The following is a 12,978-nucleotide window of genomic DNA, read 5'->3' as shown; positions in this document are numbered from 1 at the left end:
TTAGTTAAACAAAGCCACATTTCCGAGAAGATGTGGCATTTGTACAGAGTGTGTATACTTCGTTCGACCAACAACCTGACTGGATTGCTCTTTTGAACGCTCGTGGGTGTTTGCCTGCCTTTTGATGTAGTTGGGTTTTTCCTAACTTTAGTATATTTTCTTGTTTGCTTGATTCTGTAGTGTCCTGCTGCTGTCATGTTTGAGCGTATTCTTTTTTGTAAGAAAAAAAGAAAACGTAGCTCAAACGGACAGATGAAAGTTTTATAACGTGAGGGACCAAGGTTTGATACCGACAACTGGAATGGATGGATGGGAAAACGTTTGTTGAGCTTGTAGCAACACCATCGCCATCGTCCCCATCAGCACCACGATCATCATCAGCGGACTGGACTGGCACGTGAGCAGTTCCACGCGACAGTTGGAACTCTACTCAGCAGCTTGGAAGCCGCTCTTTCTGGCCGGGTCTACGCGACCTAAACAAATGTAGGAAGCCGCATCCGCTTCACGCCTGCTTCTTACAAAGTGGTGACCCGGACTTTCCGCTCCTCTCACCCGGCCAGCATCACACCGACGTGGTGATGTGGGGGGGCTCACCGATACCGTAATTCGAGCCACGCAACATCCGAAGTAGGTTTATTAGGCTTGAGGCTGCGTTCTCATTGAACAACGTCACCATGCAGCCATTCAAGCACTCCATCCTGTGGGAGACGCTCCAGCTTATGCTGCGCTGCGTTCTCGCCCAACCACCACCCAGCCAAACGGCCTCTGATGTCCTTTGGGCTCCCGTGCTGGCGCACTACGGCTTTCGGGACAATTTGTTTCTGCCTGCAGCTGAAGAGGTGCCCGCGCGCTCTCCGCACGCATCGCCGCCGCACATTGCACGCTCTTCGCGATCGGCGTCGTCCCTTGCCACTAGCGTTGTCTCCCTGGCCCCCACCTCCAGTGCGGCAGCCGCACCATCAGTGACCAACCTTCCCACTGACGCCATCGCAGACGCACACCAACCACCGTCTGCTTTGTCCACTACTACCTCACCCGAAGAAGGCGCCAGTGATCCACAGAGCAACGAGGCGGCGACCTCCCTCCCTCCACGGTTGACGGCACCCCATCTAAGCCCACTGTGAGCCCTTCCCTGACACCACTCCACAACGTGTGCTCCGCAACGCAGCCACCTGAATGGCATACACGACAGGTACAGTGCGCCAGAGACGAGACTCCCATCGACGCACCAACCATGTGCCGTCGTTACATCACGTCTTCCATCTTGGTGAATGCGATGGAGCAGCGTGACTCCTCCAAGGAATCACCTGGGCTAGTAGGCTCTCAACGAGAAATTGGACACCCTCCCATTACCTGCGACCAACACGTTGACCGGTCAGGCAGACCAGAACAAAGAAGAGCGCAGCAGGCCTCCGAGCCATCACCACGTGCACTCTTCCCTGTTGCTTCGGATGCGGGCGTCGCGTCTTCTGCTTTGAGCCGTAAACACCGCATTAGAGCCCACAAACGTCATGCACCTTGCGACCGACTAGTCGCTCCCCGTTCACTCGCTCCTTTCATGACAGTGTGGGAGTGAGAAGTTCCGCGGAGACAACATGACCGAGTCGCAAATATTTCTGTGTGGCTTGAAGTAGAGGCAAACCCAGCTTTTCAAGAATAGCTGAAAAGCTTTATTGAAAGTCACGATATCCCGAGACAAACTGCACTGCCGTTTTCGAATACGCTCTAACGCACTAATATTAAGCTTAGGGTGAGCATCCTATGCGGAAAACCCGTATTCTAGTATGGGATTTACATTACTCGCGTATAGGGTTTCACGCAGATCTTGCCAGAAATTACGTCGAATAATGTTAAGCTCGACTTTAAAAATAGATCACCTATACGATTTTTCCAAAAAATGCCATTTGTAAATTCCACCGCAAGACCCACGTATTCGGAGGTGAAGGGCAAGTACGCAGCACCCAAAACATAACTTGTGGCCATGGGTTTTCTTTTGTTAGTAAGCGTAACAATTTTGCATTTTGAAAGAATAAGGCTCGTCTTCCGCGTTTGACACCTGGATAATGTAAAATGAAGATCACTTTGCGATGTAACTGAATCTGCTTCACAAGTGATACGGCAAACACATCCAAAATATGCATACAATTCAACAGTGGTGGAAGAATGGGCGGAGACATTGGTATAAATTGAAAAAATAATAGGGCTCAGAATTTACCTTTCAGGGATACCCGATCACCTGATGAAACTACTCCGTCAAGGACGAAAATCGCTTTCGGCCAATAAGATACACCCCTAACCAGGTGAATAGCTGAGTGGGTATTTTACTGCGAAGCAGTATACCACCACCATTCAAGGGTTTTGTTGCGGCCGTCAGCATCAACAGAAAACTCCCGCCACAATTAGGAGAAATGGCTCGCATCGCTAAGGACCGAACCTGGACCCGGACATAGCAACCGAGTGACAGCCCGTCGTGTTACCGACTAAGCTACACAAACCCGATGAGGCAGAGGCAGACGGTGCACTCACCGAACATAGCGGCGGATCTACAACAGGCGCTCATTCAAAGCACTCGTGGGAAGTGGAAACCACATAATATATGATAACGGTGTCCACGTGGTTTGGATTATCGCTGAACGGATCAGCGTATGGAGAGGCGCAGGGCGCCCTTTGGCGGCGACGCATGAAACAATAGTGAGGGGAGGCAGTGAGAGAGATGGCGCCTAAGCGCGCGTGCCGCACTCCTTCTCACCCTTCGCCAGGCACTCCCCTCGGTTTTCTTTCCATTGCCGCTGCTGTGGTTGGTCGTGTCTGGTTTCACTCTTTTTAGAGCCAGGTGTGTGAATTTAGGTGACGTCGCATGGGTAATCGTTGTGTTCGTTTACAGCTTCGCAGTCCAACCACCTTCACAGCGTGGATTGCAGCCACTTTTTAAGGTAGACAGCTGTTGTGATAACATAATATTCCACACAAAATCAAAGACTTTCTGGAAGTCCAGAAAAATTGTCTAGCTGCAGCTGCTCTACTAACAGTGTATCGCGTGAGAAGCCGGCTTTGAATACATGCTGCGTGTGGAAGAGAAAATTGTTATTTTGAACATAATTCATTGAGTGTGTATAAAATACATGCTCCAAGAGTTGACAAATTCCGCACGTTAGGATATTGAAATTTAATGGCAAGTTGTTCCTTTGCCTGCGCTTTTGTATATAGGAACTGTTACCGTGCTTACAATAAAGAGGTAGTTTACCTTAGTCGAAAGACATTATGAGTAGCCTTACTACGTAAGGGCGACTGAAATAGCACATTTTTAAATATATGACTGAGAATTTCATCTATACCAAGGGCTAAATTTATTTTAGCCAGTAACAATAAGTTCTGGTCGACTGGGCACTGCAATTAGCGTGGGCTCGCGGCCTCTTGTACTTAGGAGGCTGACCACTTCCGCTCTTACTCCTTTCCCTTTGGGATAAATAAACGTTTATCCCTCTTCTGCAGCAGTAAGCCCACTTGCACTTCAGACCACTATATATCATACTTTTCAGTGAAACTTTTGCAAACTGTAGCTTCAATAATTCGTTCAGCCGCTTGTGAGAATAGCAATTGAAAATACGAGTTGGTTCGTTCAGCTTTGCCTTCAAATAAGTTGCATATTTGAACCATAATTGCACCAGGGATTGTGCTTTCCAAATATGTCATACTTTTAACGCATTTGTAGGCTTTTTTGTGTTGCTGCAGCTTGTCACGTACGTTTTCAAGAAACGCATGTTGAGCCATCTAACTTCATTTAGCAACAATCTTGGATTGATCTTTTAACTTGGAATGAAGTTCTCCCCATCGCAGCTTGCAATGCTGGCGAAACAGGTGATTCTTTTTATTGATTGAGGTTTTACGTTCCAGATTCGTCCAACACTTATCATCCTTGCGCTTGGTTCAAATGACAGGGTATGTCTTCAACGCTTGGGGTAGAAGTATGTTCGTTTTAAAAGATTACGTTACCGAAGTTGTATCTCGGCAGTCGCAAAGCTACCGGCAGTCCTACGAACTGCTATTCAGTTGATGAGAGATCCAGTTGTACTTCTCTTTGTCGTAAAAAGTACCTTACAACGATTGTGAATTGTAGCGGCGCATAGCAGCACAGGGAATTTTCGCCACGATTACGTGATGGCCACTTATACAAAGAACTGTGATAGCCGTAGATACGAGGTGGTGATCATTCGAGAAAACAAATCAGGTACATTTTCGCTAGTAAGTCCATGCTGTGTTGAGGTTCTGCAAAAAGGCATAATGAATTTACAGTAATGATTTCACAGAAAGCAGTGTATAAAACTGACCAGCTGGACCGTATCGACTGAGAATTAGTCCACTGTATGGTAGAGAAGGTAAAGTCTCAAGCTCGAAGATATGTCGCAACTGACGCCAAAATAAATCAAAATAAACAAATAAAATAATATAAATAAAATGAAGCCTTCTTCAATACAAATAGACTTTTGCACTGTTCGATCGAAGCGGTATTTAAAACGAACCAATGGCGACAGATGAGCCACTGCAAAGTGCGACTTTCCACCAGATTGTCTCGGGTATTTCACAGCTGCCTTTTATTGGAGTGCTTCTCAGGTTATTGTGAAGCATATTGGAAATTGCTGACGATTACATTTGTGTTCTTGACTAGACGGAGGCAGTAGTCAACCGGGACGAGCAGACCATGTTTATTGGTCACCAGCTGTGTGTCGAAGAAACAAACGGAAGGTTAGGCGCGTCTCTTCATAAGCGATAGCCTCAGCACAGAACAGGGCATATAATGGCACTCACTCAGCGCGCGCATGCGCAGGGACCCGCGGTACGAATGACACAGCCGCAACTATAATCCCTGATGCGTAATTTGTGCATTGCGCGAACTGCAGTGTTCTCGGTCAACGGCAAAAGAACCCCCCGAGGATTCTTTCGCGACCTTTGCTGTCAACAGAAAGCTCCCGCGAAAAAATAAAAGAGTTACTCACACCACCACGAATCAAACCTAGAACTCATAGCGTAACGGACTGAGAGGCCGTTGTTTTACCGATTGAGCTACGAGCCCACGCAGAGACAGGAAAGACAGGCGGTGCACTCACCAAGCATACATGCGGGTTTATCTTCTTCCATTCTCACTAAGTGCCACGCGATAGCGTCACGCGACCTCTCGCGCCGCTGTGAGCTCTGTCCACGGCACGTTTAGCAGCCGCGTGCGGGCCATGGCATTCAGTGGGATTGACAAAAATCAAAGGAAGCTCACATCAACGCATGACATCTAACAGCTAGTACGTCAATATGATAAGTACTGTCGCCTCCAGTATTCCCCTAAAAGATCAGAGCTCTTTGTTGTCCACCCTCACGCCAAACGACACATCAAGGAATACATTCAAATACTCCTTGATGAGGAGGCCATCACTCCAAGCCCCATCATTAGTATCCCGCAGCCTGTATCTTCAGGCCAACAGCAAAAGTGACGTATCCTTGCAGCACCCCCAACACAGTATCAATCAAATCATACACTTGATCAGGCAGGCGAGCTGCCACCAGGAAGCTAGGCCTCACGGAAGCCTACATCCTTCGATTAATTCAAGCTTTTGTCCTCTGGAGAATCACTTACGTTAGCCCCTATCTTCTTCTCGGCAAGGAGGAGACAAAGATGCTTGGTGTAATGATTAGAAAGGCGGTTAAGCAGGTCATTGGTCCCCCCATGAGTGCGTCCACGGAGAGGCTGCTTAGGATGGGGATCCAAGGTGGAAGATAGGAGAGATAGCCATCTTTCTAAACAAAAGCTCTAAGCCTCTATTTTAGCGGAACGGTAGTGGGTCTCCGCATTCTTCATCAGATTGACTGGGCAGCACAGAACGTCCCTCCGCGTGATGTACTCCCTGACTCTTGGCGACAAGAATTAGAGATGCACCTTTTACCTCGGAAACATGAACCCCTCACACCACGACGGTCTCCGGCAAGCCCGCAACACTACCCTCGGCGGGGACCATGCAGTTACCTACACAGATCGCGGTTACCACCAGAGGCAGACCCTACCCTCTCGCCACCCTGACATTTGCAGGGAACAACAAACTACCCTACGTATCATGCAAATCGGCTCATTCCCACACCCAAATCGTATTCATTTAATGCACCCGAATCGCAACTACGCTGAATGTAAATTTTGCTCACAAGTAAGAACACTTCACCACATAACCAAGGTGTGTGACTTTAGCCCTGAGCACCCTCCTTCGGTGAACTACCCAATAATAGCAATAGGAGATGTTGCTGTCCGGCCCCTCTCTGCGTACCCAGCTTCAGCTGATGGACAGAGCCCAGGAGGCTCGGTCTTAATATGGGCTCCAGTGAAAAAGGAGCCACTCCCCTGGGCCGCCCTGGGGCCGTTCATATTCTGAATAAAATACTTTCCTCCTCCCGCTTCTCCTCCGTGTCTGCGCGGATCTCGTCGCCTTCGTTGGTGGTGGCAGAGAAGGCGAAGTGAGATCGCGTAACACCCGATTAAAGCTTCTCCAAATGTTATAAAAAAAAGTTCGAGTCATGCGATTCACCAAGACAACTCGACCAACCTTTGTACATGAATTATGCACTGCTTTAACCTAAGCAAGGAATATTTCTTTGAAGTAATAAAGGGTTTGGCTAAGTGCATTTAACTTGTCTCTGGTAGACTTGTCTGGTTGATTGTAGAGCCACGTGAGCGAAGTGACGTCGTATGGGTAATCATTGTGGTGGCCGTTACAGCTTTGTTTGCCAACCACATTCACAGGCTGCATTGGCGCACACTTTTTTACATTCTACGAATTTGTTCTCTTGGGAAGTAAAGCAGACGTCTCGGGGTTTTTGGGCATCGTTGATCTTTTTACAAGAGCCTATGAATTTTCTCGATGCTGTGCACACAACTTAAAGGTCATATTTTTCTGCAATCTTGTTAAGTCCATGCGCCACTTTTGGATATACAGTAGAACGACCGACCGCGTTTCTTTTTTGACTGCTCACTTTCCTCTGTCCTTTCTTTTATACGACTCTTTTAACGCATTTTCAGCCGCTGCCGCTGGGCTATAACCATGGCTCGGTCAGTTGGTATAGCAGATGGCTGTGGTCTGTGCTAGTTGGTTCATCTTGGATGGGATTAAGCTTGAATAAAACTAACAAAAAAAAGAAGAGGGAGGTACACTACGCACTGCTGATAATAAACTAGAATTTTGCTGAAGGAGACAAAGATGTATGCATACAAAAAACGCGAAAAATATAAAAAAGCATGTTCACGTCGGTCAGTTAAATGATTAGTGACGATCGCTGCGCAGAAACTTTTTTTCGGTACGTGGCAGTGCCACAGATGGCACACTGACACAGCTATCTCCAGCTTCGTGTATCGCTAATGCTTCAAATATCTCTAGTCCGATTATACTTCTCTTCCGTCCGATAACTGTAATTTTGTGCACGTAGGCTTCGCAGTGGCAGTATCGAACGTGGGTGCCAAGGTGGCCGGAAAGGGTTGCCTAGAGCGAAGCAGCATGCTCTCGGGCCCTGTCGTTCAGGCATCGGCCGGTTTGTCCGATGTATATGGACCGGCACTAGAGGGGAATTTTGTAGACCACATTTTTGCTGCAATCTGCGTACCCTTTCCGGTGTTTTGTATCACAAACTGGCAACGGCGCGCACCTGTTCACCTGACGGCACATGCCATAGGCCTTGTTGGCGGCGGAGAATACGACCTTGATGCTATGTGCCTTCCCCACTTTTTTCATGGCATGAGAAAACCCATGTACGTATGACAGAAGTGCCAACCGTCTTCTGTCCTCTTCAGTGGGTTGAGGAGGCCTTCTCTTCTCTTTACCCTTTATCCTTTGCAGGAGCGCTTCGCAGACAGGTTTCAGCAAGCTTTTGGGGTATCCGGCGTTCTGTAGGCGACTGACCTGTCTTTCGAAACTAGTAGCCACCTGGTGCGGACAGGACTTCTTGCGTGCCGATAGCAAGGCAGTAGTGGCCACTGCTCTCTTGACCGTCTTGGAGTGGCCAGACGCGTGTGGAAGAAAGGCCTTGGACGAACGGGGTTCGTACCTCCAACAGGCGTGGTGCTGCCGGAAGTGAATGATGATGTTCAGGAACCTGATTGACGCGTTTTCAGGGAGCTTGTGTGTGAAGGAGAGGTCCGGGCAGCATTCCTTGAAGACTTTGAGGACAGCGTTCAGTCAATGGTTTGGAGGAGCATCTGTGGTTGGGTTGCACAAGACGAGGAAGTCGTCTACGTAGCGAAAAATGGAAAGGACGCTGTCGTCTTGGAGACTGGACTCTATTGCTCTTCCGCATGCTGCCAGGAAGATTTCACATGAGCAATGTGTCGTGAATCTCCCTCGTCCTTCTGTGTTCGTTTTATTCCAGCTGGTATACACCACAGGTAACCAATAATTGCATCACTAGCGTGAATTTGCCTCCTGGTGCATGGTAGGCCAAACTGTCAACACAAAAAACAAAAAAATCACGGATGCTGCTATGGCAACGCTTTCGTTGATGCGCGTCGAGGAAACGCCTTATCGTTTATCGTCTGGTATGGGCGGAACGAGCCCGACTGTCTTTGTGTGCCAAAAGCGTGAACACCGATTGCGTTGTTCTTTTCAGATTGTGTTGCTGCTGCACATATTGTTTTCCACAGCTTTCAGTTGTTAATCTGCTTGGACTCTCAGCACGTGCACGAAACATTTTTTTGGAAATCTGTCTTAGTCCAATACGCGCGAGCTAGCAAGCCCAGAAGCGTGACAATTTTCTTTGGGTAAGAAAATGGAGTAGGAGGGAAACCTGCTTTTTACTCACTGATTTTTTTACAAACGTATCGGAAGCGAAGTTCAATACATGCCAAAATAGCCCAGAACTGTGTATTTCGTATAGTAAGTCGAAATTTGCGCACTCCCTGTCGGGTACACAAACATGAGAGGCATCTTCGTACAGAAAATTGCTGCAGAGGTAACCACGTTCATTTGCTGTACACAATACAATTCTGCAGAAACGATGTTTCATAAAAACACGTGTTCCTGAATAACAAAATGATTATGAAAAGAGATAGCCAGCACATTTCGCCGCCATTAACAACCGCTCAATATTCTTATTCTTGCAAACTTGCTAGCCCAAAAAACGTTTTACAGCTAGCAATTTTATGCGTAATTCAGCCATACGTCACACCCAGAAAATGGAAGAATTGCCGCCATGGATAAACAACCCACAAAAGTGAAACAAATATTGGGAGTTCAAACAAGGTACACAAAATCTGTCCTAGCACAGGTTGACAGCCCGGCCATAGCCATAGGTCGGCGTACTCACTCGTGAGTACACTCATTTGTACTCATTTGTACTCAAACTCACGAGTGAGTACGATGATGAGTGATCACACACCCAGAAAAAAACAGTGAGTACGATGACGAGTGAGTACAGAGGTAAGTCCACTACTCGTGAGTACAGTACTCATGAGCACACTACTCATGAGTGTGAGTACTCATGAGTACAGTATTGATGAGTATGAGTACTCATGAGTTTGAGTACTAATGAGTATAGTACTCATGAGTTTGAGTACTAATGAGTATAGTACTCATGAGAACACAGTACTCATGAATACACAGTACTCATGAGTACACAGTACCCTTGAGTATACAGTACTCATGAGTACACAGCACTCATGAGTACAATACTCATGAATACTGTGTACTCATGAGGACTGTGTATTCATGAGTATATGCACTCCTGAGTACAGTAGTGCAAACAAGTGTTATCACGAGCTCGAGTCTGGACGCGCGTGTACGAGTCGGAAACATTTAGCGATGCCGCTGTGCACCTTAACTGTCAAGCATGGTAAAATTACACAACGAAAACTGCACCTCCCTCCTTTCCCGGTCCCTGTTTGGCGCTGTAAGCGTTTTTCGGCGGTCGCTCACAAAGGGGTTACGGTGAAGAGGGAAAAAGAAGGGGGTTGCTCTTCTCTGATGGGACTTGTTGACTGCCGCAGTTATTTTTGTTGACGCGGCCTCTGAACGCGTGGCGGCTTCATTGCGCTTGCTCCCTTCCAATTATTTTAGGGGAAAGGCGGTGGAGGCTGCTAACAACGCACGAACTAGGCGTACTGAAGTCTCTCTTTTTCGGTCTTCAGAAGTTTCCGTAGACGCATGTCACGCTGTGTAGTCGTTTCGTGAGCCGAACCACTCATTTCAACAGTCGCAGTTAATTTACGTATCTCGCGTCAAACCGACTGCGTGGTTTGTAACGTTAGCTGTTCGTATTCAAGCGACAGTTTGGCTGATGTGCGTGCGCCCATATGGTTTTATTAGGTTCCCGTTTTGAAACATTTTGCTCAGGTTCGCTAGTAATATGGTCTCGTGTAGTGCCATTTACAAGTGAGCATATAGCCCCATCGTGCACTACGGCGTGCAGGCGCGGGGGTGGAATTTGCCCCAGCAAAGGAAATAAAATATCCGAGTACACCTAAGCAGGTTTGTGAGTTGTGAATCGGACATCATAATATCCAGATTAACGCGTGCGGCGCCTTGTTTAGCCTCGCATATTTTGTCGAAGATCTTTGTCATCTTGCCGCTGGAGGAGCGTTTTGCTTTCGAATGGCTTTACTTTCGAGTGGAAACCCGATTCGCCGCTTCTCGTTTATGCCACCGTGTAATGAGGGCGCTGACGATGATGGTGAATTTCGGTGGTTGTTATTCCCCTACCTTCACTACTGTTTACAGGCGGGGCAACCACCCCTCGCTATTAACTATACCGCGGAGTTTAAGCTCGCACTGTGAGTGGCCTCGTGAAGGAGTTGTTTTGAATTGATGAACGCCAACGCCAGACGCCGGGATTGTCGCTTAAGCTCCTATCTTGGAACGTCTCGTAAAACATGTGGATTGCACATAACGACGTCACCGCACTTTTTGATCGGTCGCTGTCAGCTTCATCCGCGTTGCTCGAGATAAGAGCTGCAGATTTCCACTGTGCAACCAACCCACCAACACGGCAATACAGTGACGTCAGTGCAAGCTATCACGCCTCCGAAAAACGCGTCTACAAACTTTGTTCTCGAGTACACAAAGCACGGCAGAGCAGTTCTACGCTGCTGTAACGGCTGCCAAGTACCGGCAGCAACTGGGTGCACTGCGGCCCTCGACTGCAACCGATACCCTCTCCACCCCCCCCCCCGAACACACACACACTGTTGGGACTGGGCCATTCTAGCTCAGTCACCACTGCTCGATTCACTTCACTTTATTTCCTTAAAGACCCCACAGGGGGTGTTACATAAGGGGCGCGTTGTACAACATAGATACAAAAGCCACAGGTTAACAATACAGATGCATAGATGTTGCGACGTTGCCCTGCTCAGTCCGCCATCGATGCGGCGCAGAGGAGAGCGATGAAGTTGTCGAGCCGACGGTGATTTTAAGCTGCATTCATATACAATATATACAAAGGTAGCAAGAGCGTTCATGGCTCGCACAAAGGCACTTCTCAACTCAGTGCCTCCGATGAAATGCCGCCGTACATCCGCTGCTTCAGGGCTGGTTTTATACCCCCGGGGTTCCGCCGCAGCCGCGTGCAGTTCGAATCTTTCCAATCAGGACTATCACTGACCGCAGTTTGAATCCGGCGAATGCAGGCGAAGTGATTGCGTCAGCCGAGCCACGAATGGGTTAGGGGAGGCGACTCAGCGGCGCCGTCTCCAGAATCTACTCGTCGCTGCGTGTCTTTTGCGGGCCAGTCGTCCGAAGCATGATTTGGTGCGGCCGTCTCGATGGGAAAAGGAGAGTAGACTCGGCGGCACGTCTGCCGCGGGCTGGCTGACCGAGGCGCGAATCGGGCCCACCGTCGGCGCGTCGCCAGGTGCAGCAAATTTGTGTCGGGCGCTCCGGTTAACCGCACACACACGCATAGAAAAATTAGTAAGATCAGACCCGTGTGGGTTTTGGCCTAGCTGTTAACGGAAATAGACACAACGACGCGTAGTGCCCGTCCTGTCCCTTTTTCGCGGCGGGACCTCCCTCTTTGGCTTTTCGCGCGCTAGCCGGTTTTCGTCTTTCTGTTTATCTCTTACTTTGCGGGCTGGCGGTGGTTGCGAGGGGTACGGTTGCGCAATGTTCGCAGAATTCGGAACAGCGGCGGCAGCGTCTCTTTCCAGATGGTTTTAAAGACGATAGTCTTTCTTTGGCCACTTGAGCGCGCCAATGTTGGCCTGTCAGTCTGTCTGTCTGTGTCCGTCAAAAGATAATTCATTATTGCAACCTAATATCACGCCCCGCTGTACACATGAGAGCTACTGGGGTCGCCGTTAAGTAGCTTCACGTACATAATGCGCCCTCTCTACAACTGGTCAATTGCCCCGCGATTCAGCCGCGATTCAGCCCGCGATTCAAAACGCGAGTGCGTACGTCCCGTTTCGCTCTCTCCCGTGTACGTGCCTTCGCGCAGTGGGAAGCCCTACGACAATGCACCGTGCAGGACGTTTTCTTCTCGGGCTCCTCTGTCCTGATGTATATGTAATCTCAGTATTTCTAATTAGATAAACATTTTATTTTTTTCTGTTTAGCCTTTCATTCGAGCCACGACCTAGCTAAGATGTTGCAGTCGACAGGATCATGATTTAAGGCCACGGGAGGACGAACGGACGAACAACCTGGACGGACCGCACCACGACTACGAGAGTGCAGCACGCAGACATAGGGCACCGATGCACTCCACGCCAGCGGTGGTCGACACAGTGCTGACTTCAACGGAACGCTACGTCCTATGCTCTACGAAGAAACAGCAGTTCGTGAGCGCACTACGATTACGAGGGCTACCCTGCTCTAGCGGTAAGGACGACATCATCTTGCGTCTTCTAGAGGACAATGAAGAACGTCGCCATCTCTCCAAACGAAGGAATGTGCCAACGCTACTTCAGGCTGCCTCCGACAACAAACGGCAGATGACCCTGCAAGCGGCGCTGTTTGAGAGCCG

The 12,978-nt window shown here is 48.7% G+C and overlaps 1 pseudogene; it reads left to right on the top strand.

Annotated features, from left to right (window-relative positions):
• Positions 1 to 674: 674 nt before the first annotated feature.
• LOC144163965 (uncharacterized) overlaps positions 675 to 12,978 on the top strand; it is a 131,745-nt pseudogene continuing 119,441 nt past the window's right edge.

The sequence above is a fragment of the Haemaphysalis longicornis genome, unplaced genomic scaffold (genome assembly GCF_048455015.1).
Source record: "Haemaphysalis longicornis isolate Haplotype H1 unplaced genomic scaffold, Haemaphysalis longicornis Haplotype H1 scaffold_13, whole genome shotgun sequence".
Taxonomy (NCBI): domain Eukaryota; kingdom Metazoa; phylum Arthropoda; class Arachnida; order Ixodida; family Ixodidae; genus Haemaphysalis; species Haemaphysalis longicornis.
This window is presented reverse-complemented; position numbering and strand designations above follow the sequence as displayed.